This window comes from Neofelis nebulosa, chromosome 3 (assembly GCF_028018385.1).
Source record: "Neofelis nebulosa isolate mNeoNeb1 chromosome 3, mNeoNeb1.pri, whole genome shotgun sequence".
NCBI classification, from domain to species: Eukaryota; Metazoa; Chordata; class Mammalia; order Carnivora; family Felidae; genus Neofelis; species Neofelis nebulosa.
The window spans coordinates 106,687,541-106,714,303 of NC_080784.1; the positions used below are offsets into that span (position 1 = coordinate 106,687,541).

The 26,763-nt window shown below is 36.8% G+C and overlaps 1 long non-coding RNA gene across 1 annotated transcript; it reads left to right on the top strand.

Annotated features, from left to right (window-relative positions):
• The first annotated feature begins 96 nt into the window (after positions 1 to 96).
• Positions 97 to 26,521, top strand: LOC131507154 (uncharacterized). The gene is made up of 3 exons (XR_009259358.1): positions 97 to 235; positions 5,551 to 5,655; positions 26,293 to 26,521. It is a non-coding gene; the product is annotated as an uncharacterized LOC131507154 (long non-coding RNA).
• The last annotated feature ends 242 nt before the right edge of the window (positions 26,522 to 26,763 follow it).

Consider the following 26,763-nt stretch of genomic DNA (forward strand, 5'->3'; position numbering starts at 1 on the left):
GTATTTCCGGCGCGGCCAGGATTGGCTCGACTTAGCCGGAAGTCCCCCCTCTTTCTGGACACCGCGATTTGGCGCCGCCAGGAAGGGGCCCAATGAGGGATGTTGTGGCGGCGGAGGAGTGTCGGAAGGTATCCGGAGGTTAGGCGCCGCGTCTCTCTAAGGTGGTACCGTGTGGGCCCATCAGCCCACCTCTCGGTTGCGTTCTCTTCTGTGGTGTATCAGCACTGTTTACGAGGTGTGGGGCGTTTCGTTAATTCTTTTTTCCATTAATTCTCCAGTTGCCAGTACTGACGGTTTAAAAATTGCCAGATAGCAGTTTTTCACTGGAAGCACAAACTCGAAGCAGAGTGCGAAGTTTGAACCCTGGACGATCCTTTACTAGATGAATAGCCTTGTCTAGTTAATCGCCTCCTGAGTCCCAGCTTTGTCATTTGCCAAATGGGAATAATAAATGCCTATCTCACAAAACTGTGAAGATTGAAAGAATAAAAAGGGCCTGGCACGTAGCACCATGGAGATGTTTTAAGATTTTTATTATTACTTATGTTTCCCTTCAAGCTGGGAACAACCTGTGATCCTTACCTCACTAGCTCTTGAGAAGTTTCCTATTTCATCATAATGCCGTATGGATACGGCGTATGGAAAACTATATGGTTTCTTCCCTTTAGGGAAGTAGGTGGAGCATAGTAAAATGTGGTCTTGGTTCATGTCCTAGACGTCAGAGACTAGGGGACCACTTTTGTGCTTATACATTTGTCTTAGCTGGAAATAACCTTGGGATATAGAAACACTCTACTGGAATTAGGGAGGGTGAGGGTGGGCAGGGCACAGTGGGGATTCTCCCTAGAACAGCAACAAAGGCCAAAGTCTTAAATTATTACTATTATTATCCACCACATTTGTCGTCTTATTCCAAATTCAAAGTAGCAGAAGTAGACTAAGACATCATGTTGCCTCAAGTTTAATTGGAAATGGTGGCAAGTACTTACCACCATTAGTAACAAGTCTTTATTCTGTGAGAGTGAATTTTCTTTTGGAAATTTATTAAATCCTCCAGATTAGAACCAGGTGACTCAGACGAGGCCAAAAGTGGGCAGGACTAGATTCTACTAATTATCATGTGTTTCTCAAGAACTAGCTCTGAATGGCAATTTCAGACGTGTTCTGAAAATCCCTTGGGTAATAGCAACACTGTTTGAAAGTATATTAACTTTCAAGTGGCCAGTACTTTAAAAGACAGTACTAATTTGTACATATGAATTAAAGTGTTTCTTTAAAATCAGTTGCATCTCCTGCCAATCATTTGAGTACTGATTTGAATTATTTAAGAGGATAGGAATAGGCATCTGTTCATTCAAATATTTATCCATATTTACTGAGCATTTTAAGTTGCACTTAACTGTGATACAGCCTAGAGTCTATAAAGTCTATCAAAGACTAGAAACCAAATAAGTCTGTTTTGTTGTTGTTGCTGTTTGTTTGTTTTTGTAGAATTTACTATTTTTTTTTTCTGGCAAAATGCAGTGTGTAGGTCATTTGCCCGTGGTCCTTGAGCCCCATATGCACCTAAACTCTGCTCTGTGATCATAGTTGACCTGAGTGTGAGTCTGCAAACTACATTTCTCAGCCTTGTCAAATGGCTTTCTGTAAGATTCTTCCAAGAGGAAGCATAGGCAGAAAAGCAAAAGGTGGAACACGGAAAGCTGTTATTCTTCATTTCCTCTCACTCTCTGCTTCTGGTCTCCAGGGGAATATCTGTGCCCTTAAAAAGTCCCAGAGCCAATTGTAGCAGCCCCTCCTTGGTGGGTCTGTCTTCCCTTTTCCCATCCTCATGTGGCATCCCCATCGCTGAGTTTGCTCTCTACTTTGATAACACCACCCCCACCCTCTGTTCTACCAGCTTTAGAAGTGGTAGCCACTTGCAGCAGTTAAGAATTTCTAATTTAATCTCACTTTCCCCTTTTTGCTCTTCTAGCCTTCAGCTCCCATGTTAACGCTTCCCCATAGCAAATGCTGTCTGTTTAGAATTTTAAAAATGATTTCTGTATTCTTGCCTGGCACTCAGACTTATAAAGATGCAAATATGTTCTACTTTATAGTATTTACACAGCCGTTGGAATCCAGTGGAGGATTGTTGTAGTTTTTACAAATAAAGGGATATGACTCTGAAATCTTTCTCCCTACCAATGAACTTTAAAACTCCAGACCACATCAGCTCACCCGTAGAGTACTGTACATGCCTATCAGTAATATCTGTTCATCACAGCAACCTAAAGGTCTCCAGGGAGTGTGTGTTGTGGGGAAAGGAGGAAGAAGAAATTTGGAAAGTCTCCACATATAATTTATACTTTTTGAAAAAAAAAATTACTTCTAGATACTTATTTTAAGGAAGTAATGAGAAATTGATGTAACAATTTCTATATATCCTCCTCAACTCCTTGAGAATGAATCTTCAAAACCTGTATATCCAACGTCCTATTGTTTTTTTTTTTGTTTTTTGTTTTTTTTTTTAATTTTTTTTTTCAACGTTTTTTATTTATTTTTGGGACAGAGAGAGACAGAGCATGAACGGGGGAGGGGCAGAGAGAGAGGGAGACACAGAATCGGAAACAGGCTCCAGGCTCCGAGCCATCAGCCCAGAGCCTGACGCGGGGCTCGAACTCACAGACTGCGAGATCGTGACCTGGCTGAAGTCGGACGCTTAACCGACTGCGCCACCCAGGCGCCCCTCCAACGTCCTATTGTATATCTTACTAGAATGTCCTTCACAATCTCAAACTTCACAGGGATATAGCCTAAATTCATCATCCACCCCTGTCCTCTCAAAAAAAAAAAAATATATATATATATATATATATATATACATATATATACATATATGTGTGTGTGTGTGTGTGTATGTATGGTTGTATACATATCTCCACCCATTTTCCCTAATAAGAAGCACTGTGCCTCTCCTTTACCCTCCATATCTACTCTGTGACTGTAGCATTCTCCCTGACGCCAGCCCTAACACCAACACACATAATAGTCAACCATAACCTATGAATAATATGTGTCCTGGTTCATATCCTAATTGCCCTACCATTTTCCAGTTTATCAAATTCTTCCCAGAGATTTTTGGAAAACTATGATTTTATCATTTCCAACTCTGCTCAAAATTTTTACATGTTTCCTCAATGTCTAGGGCAGCACTTGTCCAATAGAACTTTCTATAATAATAGAAATGTGCTACCTCATAACCAATTTAGTTGCTACTAGCCATATTCATCCACTGAGCATTTGAAACCTAGCTAGTATACTCAAGATACTGACTTTTTATTTGATTTTGACTAATTAAGTTTAATTAATCATATTTGACCTCATAACCAATTTAGTTGCTGCTAGCCATATGTATCCACTGAGCATTTAAAACCTGGCTAGTGTACCCAAGGTACTGACTTTTTATTTGATTTTGACTAAGTTTAATTAATCATATTTGACTATGACTACCATATTGGACAGCACAGGTTTAGGTTCAAGGGGTTCAAAATCTAAACCACTTGGCATTACATGCTAAGCAATCCTCTGCCACCCTGCCCAGCTTCATTCTGTTCTGTATGAACCCAGTCTTTCAGGCATATTAAAGTTTTATCTTTTTTCCCCAAACATGCCTCTTTCTTGTCCTTTTTATGAATTTATAATTTAATAAGAGAAAAATTCTTCTAAATTAAAGAGAGAGGCTCCAAAATGACCTTTTAAAAACTACAATATTTGGTAAGTAGAACTTCTTAGAAAAGCACTAACAGTAAAATGAATGTCAGAATCTGGTGATAACTTCTGCTTTCTCCCGGTGCCTTGTAAAGAACACACTCAATAGATGCTTATTGATGAACCTGTTGATTAGGTCTAACTCTCTAACTTACCTGAGCTTTGTTGGATAGATTGGTTGTGAGTAGCTGTGTTAGGGAGGGATAGGAGACTGCCAGTTAGCATTCTGTGTCTACATCATTGTTGGAAATTCATTTATTGCCATTAGGTGCAGAAACTTTCCAAGTCTGTGTATTTTTTTGTGCTCAGTTGCTAAGATCCAGTGCATCTGTGGCATAAGAGAATATTTTACAAGCCTTGTTTGTCAAATACATGGACTACGTAAGAAACAGGAGTGAAGATTGTTTTTCTTATCACTTGTCAATAGATTTTTTTAAAGAGTATTGTGATTACATAAAAACATCTTAAAGCATTGATTTCCTGGAGTATAAAGTAAGAAGAGATACATTTCAGAAACTATATGTCATTATCAAATGGAAATGTATGGAGAATTGAATAAGCTTGATTTATTTGGGGAATTTGCACAAAACACCCTATTGTTTTGGTCAAAATGACCAAAACTGACAGGAAAGTGAGAAAAGGCAAGGTGAAAAGAGTAAAATAATACAGACTTTATAATGTCAATACATTTCACTGAATAGATGAAGAAAACTTTAAATTTTGGTTATTGAAATGTTAATTTGCTGTGTTATTGGAGAAAATCAGTTCTGCTAGAGAGTACAGAATGGAATGGATGAATCCCATAGGATGTGGTAAGTATAGATAATAAGCAAGTAGTCATGAGACATAGGCAGGATTCATAAGATGTGCTAAAAATAGATATTAAGTAACTGATAGATATAAAGCTAGATAGACTAAATGACTATATGATGGAACAAGCAAAAGTGTTATTTATAGATAGAAAGGGATGGAAAGACCAAATTGTGATCATGCCATCTCTAGGCTGACAGCCATGTTGTTGTGGGATCGTTGAGCATCATGGTCCAGAAAGAATTTTTAAGACGTTTTACAGTCTCTAATTTAAGTAGCTTTGGGATAGGACCTGTGGGCAGGAAGAGCTGCATTTTTGCTGTATGAAGCTGGTGGTTATATGCTTAGTGCTCAAGGGGTGGGGGCACTTGCAGAGCATATTAGATCATAAAATGTCTTCAAATTTTGAATCATAAAATTGCTCTTGCAAGATTTCTGTGGTACTTATCATTCAGTTCAATATTAACTATGGGTAAGATTTACAGGTAGTCATGAGACCCTTTAAGGATGTATCAACCAGCATGTATTTGATCCTTATCGAAGTTATGCAGCCTATAGGTTAGCCATCTGGGCTAAAGGTGAACATTTTTCTGCTTCTATCCCTCATCAGTGTTACCCTTATGTGGTCCATCCATGGTTATATTCTGGACCCAAATGTACTCTGCCTAAGAATTGCTAATGATACCTATAACTGTTGGCAGGCTAACTGGCAAACTGCAGCTATGGACAAGAATATTTGTCACTGCTTCTCTACAGAACAAGTGTCTATCACTGGCCCCACGCACCTTCTCTCTGTTGACCTCCCTGCCTAAATGTCAGTCTGTCCCCAGCTCATCAGTGAGGAAGGCTGATATAGCATGCATGCGCACACACACAGGGAGAGTGTACACATATAAACATTGCATACCTTGGGATTCATGGAGTGTAGTCCTTCCCACTTGCAACCTAAGTGTGGTAACTTACCCCATCTCTTTCCTCTTTGCTTTAAAGGGATGCGTGATTTGAGAATCTCCATTTGGTCTTTGAGCCTGTCTGTTCTGTGACCCCTGGGATAGCTTGGCTTGCAGTGTACTTGGAGGCCATCATTGCATCAAGGTAATTCCCCATGACAACTAGGAGAAACTTAGAAAAATAACAACATAGAACTGTAGAGCATAAGCTAATGTTGTATGAGAAGGGGAAAGGAAGGAAGTCATAAATTGTATCCATTAGATACTAAAAGACAAAAACAGGCAAGTAAAGAGCAAACCAAAAGGTAAAATGTGGAAAATATTTCTTTTTTTCTAAATTGATTAATGGAAAAGGGAAAAAGACAAGATAAAGGAAAGACTCAGAGTTTTGACAGTGTTGCATATATATCTTTGATACCAATTATACTTTATTTATTGCTATGACCAAAATAACTGTATCAGAGGTAAATACAACAAAATCCAAATGAAGGGAAATGCTCTTCCAACAAGTGGACTAATCCTAGAAATTCTTTTTAATTCACTCTACATAGTATTGCAATAGGTTTTTTTTAATGCTCATTACATTTTAAAGCATTTAAAGTGTCAAGAAAAGAAAGAGGCTTTAAAACTACTTATAATTAGGAAGGAATGCGTATAGAACACTACTTTCTATAAAAGTTGTTATTATTTGTGCACATTTTCTGAAACATTTCCTGTAAATCAATTCTTACTTAAATACACTAAAATTACAACTATTTTAAAGATCTGTGAGATAGAAGACTAAGTAAATATCCCTTTGTAATTAAAGTAGTTTTTTCCTAATTTATCTCTTTTATAATTTATTTTCTTTAATAGGTTGCTGTATCTGTTAGTATTATAGAAAATGTTGAGTTAAAAACTCGTCTAAGTGAAATATATATAAGAGCATGTACGATTTTTCTCTAAGAAGATTACTATAAAATTATTTGCATAGATGAAATTTTTTATGAAACAAACACATCATATTCTTATTCTGTGGTTCTTAAATATGAAATTTTATGACGTAGCTCATTCAAATTAATAGCCTTATGCTGTTTTTAATTTGTTTGTTTTTACAACTTAATTCTTACTTTGAAATTGAGTATTCTCTCCCTCCAGAATTTGAAATGGTAAAAACAATTAGAAAAAGAAAGTGTACTCTGTGATGAATCAAAAATAATACCCACATATAAAGAGAGATTAATGGTATAATATCATCATGAAATACTGATTATTTTTTTCATGATCTATTTGGGATTTAAGATATTTCTATTATTTTATAACTAAAAAAAGAAAAGCTAGAACATCTCTTCTCAGAATTTACAAAGTACTATTGAACTTTATACCATTAAAGAAAATTATTATTGGGGCGCCTGGGTGGCTCAGTTTGTTGAGCGACCGACTTCGGCTTAGGTCATGATCTTGCAGTTTGTGAGTTCAAGCCCCACGTCAGGCTCTGTGTGGACAGCTCAGAACCTGGAGCCTGCTTCAGATTCTGTGTCTCCCCCTTTCTCTACCCCTCCCCTGCTCACGCTCTGTGTCTCTCTGTCTCTCAATAATAAATAAATGTTAAAAAAATTATTATTATAAAGAAAGGTACTAGTGTAGAAATTTGGATTAGAAAAATACTAAAAATTATTTTTGTAACTTTATACTAAACTACCGTAAAAATAGATTTAGTGGTATACATTCTTTAAAGCATGTGATATATTTTTGTAGCCAATGCAAATACTGTAGTTTTTATAATATTTAGAATTAAATTTCTGAATTGCAAAGAATTGTTTCAAATGAATATTAAAAGGCAATCCTAATGAAGATATTGAAAACAAATTATGGCTAACATGCTAAATCTGTTTCGTATTATAAAGGAGTGCATCAAAAAGAAATCGTTAGAGTCACCCTTCATTCTCCATTCCCAGGATTCTCCTCTGGGCATTTATGTCAGATGACCTAGGAATGTGCAGAATTAGTGTTTACTGGCCAGTCACTGGTTATTCAGAATTCACTCTGATTTGAATTATCTCTAATGTTTTTCTCCCATCCATTTATGGGTCACATGTACAATAAATCAAAGCATGTTGATCCTGGTGAAATTTAGCAAAGAAATACAGCTTTGGCCATTGGCCACAAAAATTTGAAAATCTTTACTCAGGGGAAAAACATGGACATTTTCTCACCCTGGATAGTAGCTATTTTCTAACTTAAATTTCCAACTAAAATGGTTTGCTATTCTTCTAAAAACTGAACCTTGCATATGGTAAGACTTATCTCAAGCCAAAATGTACAGTTTCACTTTTATAGTACTGTATTTACTGTTCAGTAAGTCAAATAATTCAGAAAAACTGGAAATCATATTATGAAGAAGCAACTCTCCCACATCTATTTCTAAGTCTAGATTGGTTTTTGCTGAAAACAGATATTCATAGTAGGAGGAAAAATTACATAATTCTATACTCATGTGTATACACATATATGTACATATGTATATGTGGTAATAGGACAATTTGGAAAAAAAATTGTTAAAATGTATAGGAACAGTACTTTTGTATTTAGAATACTGAATAAGGATTCATTCATCAAACAAATTATTTTCTTCTGCTAGCCTTTCTGGGAGGCTGGTTCTTCCCCTATCCCTGGATGAAAATTTAAGCAGTTTTCATGTTTTTTTCTGGTCATTCTTAGGTATTAGGAAGAGTTATATGTTAACGCTTCAGTCTCCATTTAACAATAACAGTATAAGGTCAAAATTTAATTCTGGCTTTTGAGTTTAAGGCTTCTCTCCTTGCCCACCTCCAGGCGAGTTGCAGGCCTAAAGCTATCAGTCCATGAGGTAGAGAAAGGAAAGTACAGTCTGCTGCTTCTCTTTCTCCACAAGGATACTCCAACTCCATCTTGGTTAGGCCTACAGGCCCTCCCAAGGTTGGAGTGCGGGGACAGAGGAGTTTTATTGGAAGCAGCTTACAGGAAAATTTCCTACTAAACTAGTACTGTCTTCTTGATCTAGCATTGCCACTTTCTGGACTTGGCAGATGTTTAAAATAGACTCTTGTTCTCATGAGCATTTTCATGGGTTCTTCCAAGACCCACTCCACTCTCCCTGTGGGTTCTGATAACAAGAGCTAATGCATGTCGTCTTTCTGGTCCTTGGCTTTATTTATTTACTTAGCTTCTTTTTGCAGAAGACTATTTTTTTTTTAAGTTTATTTATTTATTCTGAGAGAGAGAGCGATCAAGGGAGGGACAGAGAGAGAGGGAGAGAGAGAATCCCAAGCAGGCTCTGCACTGACAGCGTGTAGCTCAATGTGGGGTTCAAACTCACAAACCCGTGAGATCATGACCTGAGCTGAGATCAAGAGTCGGATGCTTAATCGACTGAGCCACCCAGGCTCCCCCTTTTTGCAGAGAACTATTTACCCATCTTAGCCATGTGTGGGCAGGACCTAAGAAAACTCCATGCTGGCTTTCTTAAGTGAGTGGTACACATTTGGTTCACTGGGAAATCACATTGTTTGCCCCAACAAACTCTGGGAATAGGATTTTATTCCTGGAATTCAGGAAAAGCAGAAATCCTGTTACAGGGTTACCACTCGACAACAGCCATGTTACCCCTGCATGTCTCTGGCCTCTGAGGACTACCCAGCCATTCTCTAGCTTTCTAGATTTTCCAAATAGGAAGTAAACACACCCATGTCCCCCAGACCTTAAGTTCTGCTAATGGCCTCCTTAAAGCTTCTCTCTTCATTTAGGATGAAGAGGGACTACCATCTACTTCTCTTCTTGAGAGGAGGGATGCTATCACAGCATGACAACAGTGATTCTTGAAAACCTTCTCCTCCAATCTTTAATTCTCAGTCATTTGAGACCTTTGAAGTGGGTGAAGTCATTCAGAGTCTTACATCCAATTATCCTCAACTTTTTTGTACAAATCTTTACAGGGTGGTTATGATCTTCACTTTGGAATGTAGTATTTACTCTTTTGGGGTCTTAGCCAAAACTTCCACAAGTCCTGTTTTACATTAAGTGGAAGATGTCCTTCTGTGTATCTAAATTAAACTTTTTATATATATTAAACACTTTGTTTTTGAGATAGTTATAGATTCTCATGCAGTTGTAAGAAATAATACAGAGAGATCCAGTGATCCTTTATCCATTTCCCTCAAGAGGTAACATTTTTCAAAACTGTAATATAGTATCACAACCAGGATGTTGACATTGATAGAGCATTTCCATCATCACTTTCCACATTCCCTCATGTTGTTCCTTTATAACAATACTCACTTCTCTCCCACTCACACCTTCTCCTCAACCCCTGGAAACCACTAATCTGTTATCCATTTCTATAATTTTGTCATTTCAAGAATATTATATAAGTGGAATAGTACAGTGTGTAACCTTTTGAGATTATCTTTTTACACTCAACATGATTCTCTGGAGATTCATCCAGATTGTTGTGTGTGTGAATAGTGTGTTCCTTTTTTTATTGCTGAGCAGTATTCCATGAATTGGATGTACCGTAATCTGTTCAATCATTCATGTGCGGTAACATGTCTGATGATATGATTGATGAAGGACATATAGTTTGTTTCCAGTTTTTGTTATTGTGCATTAAAATGATGATGAGGGGGTGCACCCGGATGGCTCAGTTGGTTAAGTGTCTGACTTTTTTTTGGCTTAGGTCATGATCTCATGGTTTGTGAGTTTGAGCCCCACAGCGGGCTCCATGCTGACAGTGTGGAGCCTACTTGGGATTCTCTTTCTCTCTGTCCCTCTCCTGCTTGTGCACACATGATTTCTCTCTTTCAAAAATAAATAATAAGTAAACTTTAAAAGAAAAACTGACTATAAACATTCATATGAGGTTTTTATATGAATGTGTGTCTTCATTTCTTTGTGATAAATGCCTGGAGTGCAGTTACTGCATTGTATGGTAGTTGCATGTTTAATTGTTAAAGAAACTGCCAAACTGTTTTCCAGAGCATCTGTATCAGTTTATATTCCCACCAGAATTGTATGAGTACTCCAGTTTCTCCACATCCTTGCTGGCATTTGACAGTGTCACTCTTTATTATTTCACCCGTTCCGAGACACCCACACACATACACATACAGTGGTTTTAACTTGCATTTCCTGGGGCGCCTGGGTGGCTCAGTCGGTTGAGCGTCCGACTTCGGCTCACGTCATGATCTCGCTGTCTGTGAGTTCGAGCCCCGCGTCGGGCTCTGTGCTGACAGCTCAGAGCCTGGAGCCTGTTTCAGATTCTGTGTCTCCCTCTCTCTGACCCTCCCCCGTTCATGCTCTATCTCTCTGTCTCAAAAATAAATAAACATTAAAAAAAATTAAAAAAAAATATTTTGCATTTCCTTTGTGAATAATGATGTTGAACATCACATGATTATTTGCCATCTGTGTATCTTTTTTGGTGAAATGTCTCCTCATGTCTCTTGCCCATGTACTAACTGGATTGTTTGTTTTTTACTGTTCAGTTTTGGGAGTTCTGTATCTATTCTAGGTATCAGTCTTTTGTTACATATATGTCTTTCAAATATTTTTTACCAATTTATACTTTGTTTTTCCTCTCGTAGCAGAGCCTTTTACAGAGTGAAGGTTTTAATTTTGATAAAATCTAAGTTTTGTTTCTATGCGTTGTACTTTTGGTGTAAAGTAGTAGTTAACATTTTATGTGTAGAAATAAATACATTCACTCTTTCCTTCACCTCCTGTGTCCAAACATTATTTCCTGTAAGAAGCACTTCTAAAATAGAACCTAAATGTGTCTACTTTTCTCCATTTTTACAGCTGTCTCTCAGGTTCAGATCACCATCATCATTCACTTAACTGGTTCCCCTTCCTTCTTCCTCCCATTTATTTATTTATTTATTTACTTATTTAAAAGATTTTATTTTTTTAAATAACCTCTACACCCAATATGGGGCTCAAACTCACAATCCCGAGATCCAGAGTCACACACTCCACTGACTGAGCCAGCCATGTGCTCCCCTGCCCTTAATTTAAAACTATAAATTATACTATGTAGCTCGTTAACTTAAAATCCTTCAAAGTTTTCCATTAGGCTTAGAACAAAGAACAAAATCTGAACTCTACCACAGCCTATGAGAACCTGCCACATCTGGCCTGCCTAGCTTCTCTGACCTCATCCTGGGCACTAACTTCTGACCTCCCTTCATCTCACCTTGGTGCTGTAAACTACACGCATGCTCCCTTTTGTGTGCCTCTCAAACACCAACAAGCTCCTTCACACTTTTGGCCTTGCCCCCACCACTGTTTGTAGGCCTTGCTTCTCCTCATTCAAGTCACTCCACAATTCAGAGGTTAGCTGCTATAAGACGCCTTCACTGATGGCCCTATATAAAGAAGTTTGCTTTTCTCTTGTCTTTTTGTGTCATCACTCTGTTTTATTATCTTGTACTTTACTGGCTGAAGTTATGTGTTTACTTTTCCCCCATTCAGAGGTAATCTACCAGAGCAGAGGCCTTGCCTATCATATTCATCACATCTCAAATACCTAACACATAGGGGTCACTCAATTAATATTTATTAAATGTTGAACACTTCCATTTCTTTTCCAAAAAGCAAATTGCCTTTGGACTATTCAACTGCTAGTAGAGTCAATATGTCCTCAGAAGGGACTATTTATAATATTGCTAATTAATTAGGGGAATAAAGAAAAGCGAGTTCTGATTTCTGATAAATCCAACTCATGCTGCCACCAAGTCATGTCCTTTATTTGTTGTTGAGTGAAGTGCACAGATATAACGTAGAGCAAAATATTATCTCAACTATATCTTGATTCTAACTATAAGAGACGATACCATCATTGTGTTGTCGCAAGCTCCAAAAACTGTAGAAATTCCTATCCTTTGGCCTCACCAGTAATTCTATGATTTACCCTAGGCAAGTCTGAACAGGCCTTTATAGCTTAGTTTCTTGTTCTGTTAGAAGAATATAACACAAGCTTACCTCATCAAGATGCTATGTTACAGTTTCTATTTATTGCAAGTACTGTGTGATTTTGTGTCTCTATTAGTGTGGAGCACACATTTATTATTTGATGGTATCAAAAGACCATGCCATGAAGGATGCCACATTCTTAGAGATACTAGAGGGATTATACTGCATGTGACAAATTAATTTTGGGGATTGTGTTGTGGTTATAATGAAGATGAATTTGGAATTTAGCTAGACTGAAAAATTGTCTCAAATAATTTTTAATTGTGTTTTTAGAATAGGACTCTTAGATAACTCAGGATAGGCTCCAAACTTTAGTAGAAAAATCAATGAAATATGCCTCATAAACTTATATACGGTTTTGTATGTATATGAATATATAAATAGAACTTTGCAGACACATTCCTTATTTGAAATTTAAAAAACTTCCTGATATTTTTAGTACTCATTTACTTGAGATCCTGTGGAACTCAGCAAAATAATAGAACTGGAAAAAGAATTGTCAACTTTTCCAAGATGTAACTCTGATTCTGAAAATATAATACTATTAATCTTCTTCAAAGAAACTGGAACTTCAAATACATAGTTTCATAAGGTGCCTTTATGGAATTTTTGAAAGAGTTAAAAAATGTCAGAAGAGCCTTATCTTACTATAACTAGGAGCACTATTGTGGAAGAGAGAATTAAGCTAAATAAAAAATGTATTTTGTGAAATAGTTGTAAAAATATTTATAAAAATATAAAAATACAAAAAATTTTAGGGGTGCCTGGGTGACTCAGTCAGTTAGGTGTCTGACTCTTGATTTTGGCTCAGGTCACAATCTCAGGGTTGTGGGATCAAGTCCGGCTTTAGGCTCTGCTCTGAGTGAGGCCTGTTGGGAGTCTCTCCCTCCCTCTCTGCCTCTCCCCAGCTTGTGCACACACTCTTTCTAAGTAAATAAATAAACAGTTAAAAAATGTATATATACAAACACACACACACACACACGTACACATGTAAATGTTAACAAATATTTAAAACCATGTAAATGACCTAGCTCTGTGACTTGGATCAAGTCATCTAACCATTTTGTATTCCAGGTTCCTCAATTGCAATTCAAAAGGAATGAAATAATTAAGTAGTTTTCAAACATTTTGGTCAAGGACCCCTTTACATTCTTAAAAACTGGGGACCTCAAAGAGCTCAATATATGTTTGTGAAGATTATATTAATCATTTTTTACAACATTAGAAAGTAAAACTGAGAAAAATTTGAGATATTTACTTACTCATCTAAAAATAACTATCCCATTTTATATTAGCATAAGTAATTTTTATGAGGAATAACTATTTTCCAAAACAAAACAAAAAAAATTTGAAGAGTGGCATTGTTTACATTTTTTCCAAATCTGCTTAATGTCTGGATTAAAGGTTGGTTGGATTCTCATATTTTTTCTGCATCCATTTTGCTGTGGTATGTTTGTTTTAGTTGAATTATATGAAGAAAATCTGGCCTCATGCAGATATTTGGAAAGAAATTTAAGCCTTTAAAACTTTAATATTCTTTTCAGATAATTATGGATGTTCTTCTTTGTATTACATGGAAACTTGACATGGGTAATTTCTCAAAGCCTAGTTGCTATGTGAAATCTAAAACCATAGTAATGAATTTTTCACATTAAAGAAAATGGGGAGTGGCTTGAAAAAACTTACAGAGATTGTGCCACCTTCAGTATACCACTGCAGTGTGATGTGATAAGGACATTTTTCCCCTTTATCTTTATTTAGCTACTTTTCATCACTGAATATTCTTTTTTTACTTTTAAAAGATATTTATTTAGGGGATGCCTAGGTGGCTCAGTCAGTTAGGTGTTCCACTCTTGTTTTCGTCTCAGGTCATAATCTCACAGTTCATGAAATCCAGCCCCATGTTGGGCTCTATGCTGATGGCACAAAGCCTGTTTGGGATTCTCTTTCTCCCTCTCTGCCCCTTCCTTCCTTTCTTTCTGTCTCAAAATAAATAAATAAAAATATTTATTTTTGGTGAATTTTCTCAAGGGTAGAAAAAATAATAAGACAGTCTCTATGTAGATAGAAAATTGGATAAGTAGTTAGATATTATCGTAAAATGGTAACTAATTTAGTCTGTGAAATTCTGTAAGTGTCTCCAAACTGAAAGATATAAGGAGATTGGTGGGGGAAGGGAGAGAGTAGAACAATAATGGTGGTTAGATACAGTCACAGTAATAGTAAAAATAGAATAATGCTCTGATTAAATCCTATCAGCAGAATCATGGGAACCTAGCTTCTAGATTTTTCAGAACCAAGAAGCACCCAATGTATCTTGTAGGTCTTTTCACCTTCTAAGTCTTATTCGTCCCCTCTTAGCAGCCTCCCTCCTCTGTTCCTGATAATAATGGCTTCCTGGGTCCTCTATTACAAAATCTCTGATCATTTGTTCTTCCTTGATTTAAAGAAACACCTTGCTCCTCATCCATCTATGCCATTAGGACAGACATACTCCTCAAAAAGGCTGTATTCCATTCTCCATGTTGAGAGTTTCAATCTAGTTTCAATCCATCTTTTCAATCTAGTAATCTAGTTAAAATCTAGTTAAAGGGTCAAAGATTGGATCATGTTCTCTGATGATTTAAAGACCTTATATTTGAGCCAGAGAATAGCTATCAAAAGTAGCTAGAACATCCAGTTGATTTTACAGTTCTTCATGGACATAGACCCAGCAAGTCCACCTACTTTCATAATAAAGATAAATGGTGAATGCACAAAGATAAATGGTACATGCTTTGGACCTCATTCTGGGAACCTTCCTACTCAGATTTTTGGTCCGCCTTATTCTCGCTGTTTATTTCATTCTTTCTCAGTCTCAGATATTCCTGTGGCTGCTTTCTCTCATTTTCTCTTGTCCAATTATTGCCTGCTCAGTCATGAGCAAATAAACTTAATCTGTGCTCCAAACATTTAAATACCTCTCAGTGTCTCAGAATCATCTGAGGATATTTAAAAAAAAATTTTATTCTAAGGTTGTATGTACCTGTTTTGAAATACAAAAGCATGTGTGTGTATGGGAGAGGGGAGTGAAAGGAAGGAAGTGATAGCAAGGAATGACAGCTTATAGGTGAAAAGGGCTAGGCATCAGGAATAGAGGTTTGGTTGGAGGAAGAGTTGCCCTTTTCCCTCTCCTACATTGTTCTGGCCAATCATTTCCCATCTCAGTGCCTCTGCAGGGCAGAAAAACAGTGGCATCAGCTCAGTGCCAGCCAGGGCAATGACATGGTAGCATATAGCAACAAATGCAGGCAGGGTGGCCATGTTCTGAGCATTTATTCTTCCCCTCCATTCCCTTCACCTCAACTCTTTGGCTAGATAATTGAAGCTGAAGGAAACAGTTTCAGGAAAGAGTACTGCCCAGGACCTTGATGCAAGAAAATAATGGAGTACTAATTTCAAAGGATTTTAGCAAAATAACTTTTAACCTAGATTTTTACTTCTAGATAAACTACATTCACATGTGAGAGCTTAACAGTACCAGGAGACAAACAGTTCATCACTCAAAAATCTTTCTTGAAAGTACTCCTGGAGGAATCAAGAGAGAAATAAATCCTAAAGAAAACAACAAAATATTTTCTTAATATTTATTTTGAGAGAAAGAGAATGAGAGCACGTGGGGGAGGGGCAGAGAGAGAGGGAGAGAGAATTGTGAGGCTCAATCCCATGATGTGTGAGATTGTGACGTGAGCCAAAATTAAGTATCTGCTGCTTAACCAACTGAGCCACCCACATGCCCCAACAGCAAAATACTTTTTTAAAGGTGAGCAGTTAATTAAGCATTGATTCAAGAAAAAAGAATGGGAAAGAAAAATTTTAAATATATCCATATCAATTTTGAACAAAAATGCTAGATGACACCAATGTGGCCAAGTGAAGGGCTGAGGTAGAACAGAAAGAAATGGGCATATGCTAATTTAAGGTTTCATCTTGTTTGGGACAAGACATACATATTGGTAAGCTTAATTAATTGGTAGGGAAAATTGAGTCTAACCATGTGGGTTTTAGGAAGAGATAAAAGAAACAAAAATAACACAATATGTAACTTTCCAATCAGCAGAAGATAATAATCTTTGCATTATCCTATGGAAAGATAAGATAATCTTTGCATTATCCTATGGGAAGTAGAAAAGGAAGAAAAGAATATGGTAATTGCAAAACAGTAAATAAGGTGTGTCAGAAAAGATTTCAATTACAGTAATTTCAATTCATATCAGTGAGTTAAATGCACAGATTATAAGACAGAAATTTTCAAATTGGATTAAAAAATACAACAATTTATGAAACACATTTCTTAAAAGAGACTCTTTTCTTTCCCAGAGAGGTACATGGGTGAGCTTTGTATCCCCACTAGAGTACACAGCACTTCTCTGCACCTTTACTGAGCATTTGGAACCTACAGCTTGATTTAACTGTATTTGCTGTCAAGCTCCATTTAACCATATTTGTTGTCAAGATGATTACCAAAGCTTTCTGGAAACCTCAATATTGAGGTTTAACTCTACATCAGAAAAGTTCTCTTCAGAGCTCCCACTCCTAGAAGCACATCAATTGGTATATATAAGGCCCTCAAACTCTGAGAAACAATGATTTACATGGAAAAGTGCCTCAAAGTCTGTTGAACACATCAATAAAACTATTGGGACTGCCTGAATAAAAAGAGACAGTGTTATGAACAAGAGATTGACAGGGTGCCTAGGTGGCTCAGTTGGTTAAGCTTCCAACTCTTGATTTCAGTTCAGGTTATGATCTCACAGTTGTGAGATCAAACCCCGAATCAGACTCTGTGCTGAGCATGGAGCCTGCTTAAGATTCTCTCTCCTTGTCCCTCTGCCCCTCTCCCCCTCCAGAGCACATGCATGTATGCATTCAAAAAGAACAAAACAAAAAGAATAAAAACAAAAAAACACAAAAATAGGAGATTGCAAGCTGATGACAAATTGGCACTGAGAAGGAATTTAAATACAGTAATTGTCAGACCGAGCATGCCCCTTGCTGTCAAAGCCAAAACTGCTAAAAGGGGAGCTCCCTCTCCCATCTCATTACTGACTGGCCATTCAGAGGTCTTCGAGCTAATTCCAGTTCTCAGTGTGATCAAGGATAGATCTTACAACAGCAGCAAGCTCACTATGCACCATTTCCAATCCTTCCCTATCAGTGCTGCAGACTTCAGGGAAGCCACATGCACTAGAGCCAAAGTCTAACAAAATCAAAAGAATGTCATCAAGAGGAATAAGGAAAGATGCTATCAATAGGAGCATGAGGGACTTTCATCTAAATATCCTAGGGAATAATGAAGTCTCAAGCTGCCAAGGAATATTATTAGAAAGACTGTGTACATAGATAACATTGCTGACATAGATGAAAGTACCTCTAATTCTTCCAGTGTTGGACATATGACCTGGATTTCAGTGCCTCTGTTAACTCCAGTTGATATATGACATCTGACTAGCTTTCAGACCTGCTTAAGTTTTTCATTAAGATTGGCTCAGTGGCATAGTTGTCTGTTTAACATCCTTTTGATGAAGATGACTGGGAAACTTGAAAGAAGTTCCCCAGAATACAGTTTCCAGATGATAGGAGTTGATGGTAGAAGTTGGTCACAGTGACCAACTCTTAAGCAAATTTCCAAAGCTGTGATGAGAAATTATGCCCTTACCTTCTGCTCATAGTGAACCAGATCAGCTTTGTGACTGAGTCCTTTCAGGTGTGTTATTTGGTTCAGTCCAAAAGGAGAGTTCTTTTTTTTTTTTTTTTTTTTTTTAAATTTTTTTTCAACATTTTTTATTTTATTTTTGGGACAGAGAGAGACAGAGCATGAACGGGGGAGGGGCAGAGAGAGAGGGAGACACAGAATCGGAAACAGGCTCCAGGCTCCGAGCCATCAGCCCAGAGCCTGACGCGGGGCTCGAACTCACGGACCGCGAGATCGTGACCTGGCTGAAGTCGGACACTTAACCGACTGCGCCACCCAGGCGCCCCCCAAAAGGAGAGTTCTAATGGTTTCCCATTATTCTGTAGATACTGAGATATCATTGTCAACATGGACAAGACTAGATGTTTTCTATTCCAATCTTAGTGCTTGGCCAAGTACAACTGGAAAAGAAAGAAACCAAAAATTCCCTAGACAAATCATTATTGAGCTGAGTAAGACCTATGTAAGTGTTCTAAAAACAGACAGCCCAAGGTACTATTTTTCTTAATTAACTTATTTTTTAATTTACATCCAAGTTAGCATATAGTGCAACAATGATTTCAGGAATAGATTCCTTAATGCCCCTTACCCATTTAGCCCATCCCCCCTCCTACAGCCCCTCCAGCAACCCTCTGTTTGTTCTCTATATTTAAGAGTCTCATGTTTGTCCCCCTCCCTGTTTTTATATTCTTTTTGCTTCCCTTCCCTTATGTTCATCTGTTTTGTATCTTGAAGTCCTCATATGAGTGAAGTAATATTCTTGTCTGTCTCTGACTAATTTCGCTTAACATAATACCCTCTAGTTCTATCCACATAGTTGCAAATGGCAAGACTTCATTCTTTTTGATTGCCGAGTAATACTCCACATCTTCTTTATCTATTCACCTGTCAATGGACATATGGGCTCTTTCCATACTTTGGCTATTGTTGATAGTGCTGCTATAAACATTGGGGTGCATGTGCCCCTTTGAAACAACACACCGGTATCCCTTGGATAAATGCCTAGTAGTGCAATTGCTGGGTCGTAGGGTAGTTCTATTTTTAGTTTTTTGAGGAATCTCCATACTGTTTTCCAGAGTGGCTGCACCAGTTTGCATTTCCACCAGCAGTGAAAAAGAGATCCTCTCTCTCTGCATCCTCGCCAACATCTGTTGTTGCCTGAGTTGTTAATGTTAGCCATTCTGACAGGTGAAGGTGGTATCTCATTGTGGTTTTGATTTGTATTTCACTGATGATGAATGATGTTAAACATTTTTTCATGTGTCGGTTGGCCATCTGGATGTCTTCTTGGAGAAGTGTCTATTCATGTCTTTTGCCCATTTCTTCACTGAATTGTGTTTTGGGTGTTGAGTTTGATAAATTCTTTATAGATTTTGGATACTAACCCTGTATCTGTTTTGTCATTTGCAAATATCTTCTCCCATTCTGTCAGTTGCCTTTTAGTTTTGCTGATTGTTTCCTTCTCTGTACAGAAGGTTTTTATTTTGATGAGGTCCCAATAGTTCATTTTTGCTTTTGTTTCCCTTGCCTTCGGGAAGTGTTGAGTAAGAGTTGCTGTGGCCAAGGTCAAAGAGGTTTTTGCCTGTTTTCTCCTTGAGGATTTTGATGGCTTCCTGTCTTACATTTAGGTCTCTCATCCATTTTGAGTTTATTTTTGTGTATGGTGTAATAAAGTGGTCCAGGTTCATTTTTCTGCATGTCGCTGTCCAGTTTTCCCAGCACCACTTGCTGAAGAGACTGTCTTTATTCCATTGGATATTCTTTCCTGCTTTGTCAAAGATTAGTTGGCCACAGCCCAAGGTACTATTAACTACCCCTTTTGCCCATTTACCTTTTCTTTTTTTTTTTTTTTTAATGTTTATTTTTGAGAGAGAGTGGGAGAATATGAAGTAGGCTCCAGGCTCTGAGCTGTCAGCACAGAACCTGATATGGGGCTCAAACACACAAACCATGAGATAAGACCTGAGCAGAAGTCAGATGCTTAACCGACTGATCCACCCAGGCGTCCTTTCTTTTTTTTTTTTTTAACGTTTATTTTATTATTATTATTATTATTATTATTATTATTATTATTTTCTTAGAGAGAGAGAGCGCATGCACATGTGAGCAGGGGATGGGCAGAGAGAGAGGGCGACAGAGAATTGGAAGCAGGCTCTGCACTGTCAGCACAAAGCCCAACATGGAGCTCGAACCCACAAACCACAAGATCATGACCTAGACTGACGTCGTATGGTCAACTGACTGAGCCACCCTGTGACTTTATGTGGGGGGAAAAATTTCAGTAACCTACCTCAAATATATTTATAAAGATCATGTGTTAAAGGATAGAAAAAGATGTAGCAGACATATAAGAACCAATCCCCTTTAAAAAAAAATCCATGATAGCAAAATAGAATTTGAAGTTAAAAATAATTTTCGGGGGTGCCTGGGTGGCTCAGTTGAACCTCTGACTCTTGATTTTGGCTGAGGTCATGATTCTGGGGTTGTGGAATCAAGCCCCCATGTCAGGTTTTGCACTGAGCATGGAGCCTGCTTAATATTCTTCCTCTCTCCCTCTGCCCCTCTCCCCAGCTTGTGCTCTCCCTCTCTGTAAAATAAAAATATAAATAAAATTAAAGTTAAAAATAAATTTTTAAAGCTTATTTATTTACTGTGAGAGAGAGAGGTAGGGGAGGGGCAGAGAAAGAGAGAGAGAGAGAGAGAGAGAGAGAGAGAGAGAATTCCAAGCAGGGTCCATGCTGTCAGTGTAGAGCCCGACGCAGGGCTCAATCTCATGACCTGAGCTGAAATCAAGAGTTGGATGCTTAACCAACTGAGCCACTCAGGCTCCCCTTAAACAGCAATATACCAATAAAATAATGATATGAATGTATTAGGAACAATGTACGTTTGAAATATATAAAAAAGTATGGGAGAAATCAGTAAGTCAATTGAAGCTGGAGGTTTTGAGTCATCCCTCTAAAAACTAATAGAACAAGCCAACAATGAAATCAAAATTATATAAAATTATAACATTAATAAATTGAAATGAAGTAATGAAGATATAGAATCTTACACTCAACAGACAACATATATTACAGTTGACCCATGCAACACAGGTCTGACCTGCACAGTTCCACTTATAAGTGAATTTTTTCAAAACAACATGTATAGTACTATATATTTTATTTTCCTTATGATTTTCTTAGTAACATTTTTTATAACTTACTTTTATTGTAAGAGTACAATATATAATAAATATAATATATAAAATGTTTTTATTGACTGTTATCAGTCAGACTTCAGGACAATAGTAGGCTATTGAGTTTGTAGGGAGTCAGAATTTGTATATGGAATTTTAAAAGTTTATTTATTTATTATTTTTAGTAATCTCTACATGGGGCTTGAACTCATGACCCCGAGATCAGAAGTCACATGCTCTTTTTATTGAGCCAGCCAGGTGCCCCTAAATGCAGATTTTTGATTGCATGAAGGGTCAATGCTTCTAACCCCTGCATTGTTCAAGGGTCAGCTGCGTTTTCAAACACAGATAGAATATCCACAAAAATTAAGTCATAAAGAAAGCTCTATGTATTTCAAAAAATCCATGTAATGTAGATTATGTTCTTTCATCATTTAACAACTTAAAACTAAACACTAAAAAAAGTGGCTGGATAAAAAATCCCATAAGTCTAGAAACTAAAAATAACTAACAACCCTTGCATTAAAAAGAAAAGGAAAAAATTGTAAGGGAAATCAGGAAATTCTTTAAGCTGAATGACTGACTTTAAATACACTTATCAGAAAAAAAGAAAGATTGAGGAAAATAAAGCATGCATTAAACCCAAAGAACTAGAAAAGGAAACAGTGGAATGAACATACACAAGTCAGAAGGGAAAAGATAATACAAATAAGGGAAAGTCAGTAGGAAAGAAAGAAATCAATAGAGATGATTAACAATCAAAACCTTATTTCTTTAAAGAGATTTTAAAAAGTAAAACATCAGGGTGCCTGGCTGGCTCAGGCAGGAGAGCATAGGACTCTTGAATTTGGGGTCATGAGTTCAAGCTCCATGTTGGGGGTAGAGTTTACTCAAAAAAAAATTTTACAAAACACAAACAAAAAAATAAAATATCTGATAAAGGTGATTAATGAAATAAAAGAGACTGTAAGTTAAGGGTGCCTGGGTATCTCAGTTGGTTAAGCGTCTGTCTGACTCTTGATTTCTGCTCAGGTTGTGATCTCATAGTTTGTGAGATAGATTCCCCATGTTGAGCTCTGTGCTGACAGCGTGGAGCCTGCTTGGGATTCTCTCTCTCTCCCTCACTCTGCCCACCCCCCAAATAAATAAACTTGGAAAGGAAAGGAAAGGGAAGGGGAAGGGGAAGGGAAAAGGGAAAGGGAAGGGGAAAGCAAATGTAAGTTAAAACTTAACTCCAAAAAAGAAAATCAACTGTAGAAAAATAGAGATTTTAGAAATAGCAAAAACTATGAACTGTATAGCAATAATATTGAAAATCTAAATGCGTGGCACCTGGCTGACTCAGTTGGTGGAACCTGTGACTTTTGATCCTGGGGTTATGAGTTTGAGCCCCATGTTGGGTGTGGAGATTACTTAAATATAAAATATTAAAAAAAAAAAAAAAAAAAAAAAAAAGAAAATCTAAATGAAAAAAATTAATTTCCCAGAAAACTTTGCCTGAGAAGAAATAAGAAACTTGGATCACCCATTAACCATGAAAGAGATTTTTAATCATTCACCAGGCCTCCAGTCTAAGTGCAATTTTTATGATCAATTCTTTTTTTTTTAATTATGGTTAAGGTTCTTAATTTTAGCTAAGTAAATCCACTCTAATATAATCTGAAAAGGGTTTATTAAGGAATGTATATAAACCACAGAATTATTGGAAAGACTGACATAATAGACTCTGGCTGAACTTTCAAGAATGATCTCAAAAACCCAGCAGAACTTGGTAACTAAAAGAACCATGATGACTACTCTGATCAGGAATTTGCTGCCAGCACTACTGGCTTTAGTCTAATACCTCTACCTCCATGATCTGTACCATAAAAATGAATGCACTGTACCCTGTTTTCACATGACCCAATCTTCAATCAGAATTTCCCACATGAATCTTACTGTCAGAACTTAAATCACATTGAGAAATCCTAACTGCCAGGGAATCTGAAATATGTAGATTTTACTTTCAGTTTCTACATGTTACAAAGGGGTTAGAATGAGTTTGAAAAAATTATTCCACTGGCTCAGATAGTTTTAAAGTTTTGAGTTCTTTAAAACTCTCAAGGTAAAGATAATTCCAGCTGATATGAAATATTCCAGAAAAAAAACATGGAAAAGCTATGCAACTCATTTTGAGTCTCAATTCAAATTATTTCATTAATTATAATCTTCAGACCAACAGTGGATGAGGACAATACAAGAAATATATTATTAGCCCATTTCCCTTATGCATACAATGTGAGATCCTGGATACATATTAGCTGAGTTCAATGATGTTTTAATAAACAAAACATGGTAATATAAGTTTCATTTCAGAAATGTAAGGAAGGTCATCACCAGAAAAGATATCTTTTAGCACATTAATGCCCTAAAGAGGAACAAAATTACCTGAATATATACAGAAAAGGCATTTGATAGTTTAACATCCATTTATGACATTTTTAAAGTGTTAGAAAAAATAGAAATAAAAGATGATTCTTTAATTTGATAAAAGCTTTTAGCAAAAACCTCCTGGCAAATGTAGTGGGGCAAATATGTGACACATTATGATTAGGAATAGGAAAGAAAGCCTTGTTAGCACAGATGCCATTCAGTTTAGTAAGGGGTTCTTAATAAAACAAGAAAAGAAAAAAATAGGAGGTATAAGCATTGAATGGAACGGATAATGGTCCCTGTTTGCAGATTATTAGATCTTCTATGAGAAGACCCTATTGAATCAATAGACAAACTATTAGAACTAATAGGAGAGTTCAGAAATACTGTGGAGATGCAAGACCAATAATAGGCAACAACAACTATAATAATAGTGAATACTAAGTACTAGATAAGAAACTTTATAAATATTTTATATATATTTAAGTTTCATGTAAGCGTTCAAACATTGTTTAATGTCAGCAGCAATGACCTAGAAATTAGTATGGAAAATGACTTCACTCACAATCGCAACAAAAACTGCTAAGTACATAGGATATAACCTAATGAAGAATGTACTTTGCAAAGACCTTTTCAAGTTGTATTAAATGACATAAAACAAGATCTAGGTAAAAAGAGAAGAATACCAAGTTCTTGGGTAGGAAAAAATTAACACTGTGAAAATACCATTCTTCATAAGTTCATCTATAAATTCAGTGCAGTTTTAGTGAAAATTTCAGGAACTGGACCAATAGGAACTGGAAGGATAATGGGCCAAAGAAAGAGAAATTGTCCTATTGGATGTATTAAGACATTTTATAAAAGCACAGCAGTGAAAACAGGATGGTTCTGGTATAGGCACAGATAAAAATTGATGCAACAATAAAAAAACAAAAACAAAAACGAACAAGCCCATGTTATATACGAGAATGTGTAATGTAGCAGAAATTAGCGTTACAAATCAGAGGGGGAAAGAGGGATTATTTAGTATATGGTTCAGTAGATAGGGAAAGTAAATTTACATTCCACCCTCACAACAAATTCAAAAATGAACTCCAAATAGATTAAAAACCCAACTATAAAAGGTAACATATAAAGTTATTAAAATATATCTTTGTGAACTATCTTTGTGAACTTGGGGTGGGAAAGGATGTTTAAATAAAATTTAAAACATTTAAAAAATTTTTTAATGTTTGTTATTTTTAGTGTTTATTTTTAAGGAGAGAGAGAGAGCATGAATGGGGGGAGGGGGAGAGAGAGAGAGAGAGAGAGAGAGAGAGAGAGAGAGAGAAGGGAGACACAGAATCCAAAGCAGGCTCCAGGCTCTGAGCTGTCAGCACAGAGGCTGACACGGGGCTCGAACTCATGAACCATGAGATCATGAAATCATGACCGGAGCTGAAGTCAGATGCTTAACGAACTGAGCCACCCAGGCACCCCTATATTATTTTGAAAGAAAGAGAGACAGAAACAGAGCATGAGCAGGGGAAGGGAAGAGAGAGAGGGAAGCACAGAATCTGAAGCAGGCTTTGGGCTCCGAGCTGTCAGCACAGAGCCCAACACGGGGCTCAAACTCATGAACCGTGAGATTATGACCTGAGTCGAAGTCAGACACTCAATCGCCTGAGCCACCCAGGCACCCCAAATAAGATTTAAAAAGTACAGAACTTAAGGGTAGGTGGTGGAGATCAATGGATGTGATCATATTAGTTATTTCTATACAAAGAAAACATGATAGATAAACATAACAGACTCGTGGCAGATTAGAAGATGTTTTCAAAATGTAAAACTGAAAAGTGATTAACAGATAGAATATACTAAGGACCCATTCACATCTGCAAGGAAATAAACAAAAATTGGACAGGGAATAAAAATAGATAATTCATGGAAGAGGAACCCTAAATAGCCAATATGTATGTGAAGAAATGCTTAACTTCACTTGAAATCAGAGAAATTCAAAATAAGGCAACATAGAATTGGTAAAAATTTAAAAAGTCAGCTAATACCAAGTGCTGACTAGAAGGAGCCGAAATGAGAAATCTCATGCACTATTTGTGGGAGAATAAACTTTTACTATTTAGTGAAATTAATTATCAGTATTTTCTATATATGTATCATTCCCCCATCTGGGTTTATACTGTGTACAAGTCTTTAAGGGGATATTTATGAGGATAAAAGCAAAGCATTATTTGTATTAGCAAGAAGTTACAGGAAGACTTACTCTCTGTCTCTAGAAAAATGGATAATCACAATGTGTTGTGTGTACATGCAATGGAATGCAATACAGCCATAAAAAGTAATTAACCATCTTTATATATGGCAAAGGGAATAGATCTTAGAAATACAATTATGAATTCTGTAGGGAAAAACAATTTATGTACATTCAAAACACATATACACATAGAAAACCATCTATGATTTCTCAGGGATATATTTTCAGATGCCTAAGGCCATATACTGAATATGCTGGTGTGAACATCTCTGATGGGAAGGACAATGTAAATGAGAATGGGTAAGACAAAGGGGAAAGAATAATGAAATAAAATGAGAGGGACATTTCATTGGCTTTTAATGATAGTGGAAGATGAAATCTGTGTATTTGAGACCCATTTGACTCCTGGATAATTAGCATGGTTGTCCTAATTTGGAGGAGGAATAATTAATGTTCCCAGTAAAAGGATGCACATGTTTTAAAACAGATTCTGGAGGGTTTGAATGACCTTATGTAGAAGACAGATGGATATTTGATTAGTATAAATTCTTTGCTTTAAATACATTCCTCTAGCAGAAGTGTTAGAAAGTAATCTGAAATTTGCCTCCAGCAATCAGTCTAAGAAAGGAGTACCAATTTGAAAAATGTGGTTATTTAATATTCAAAGAGAATTGCTCTGTAAATC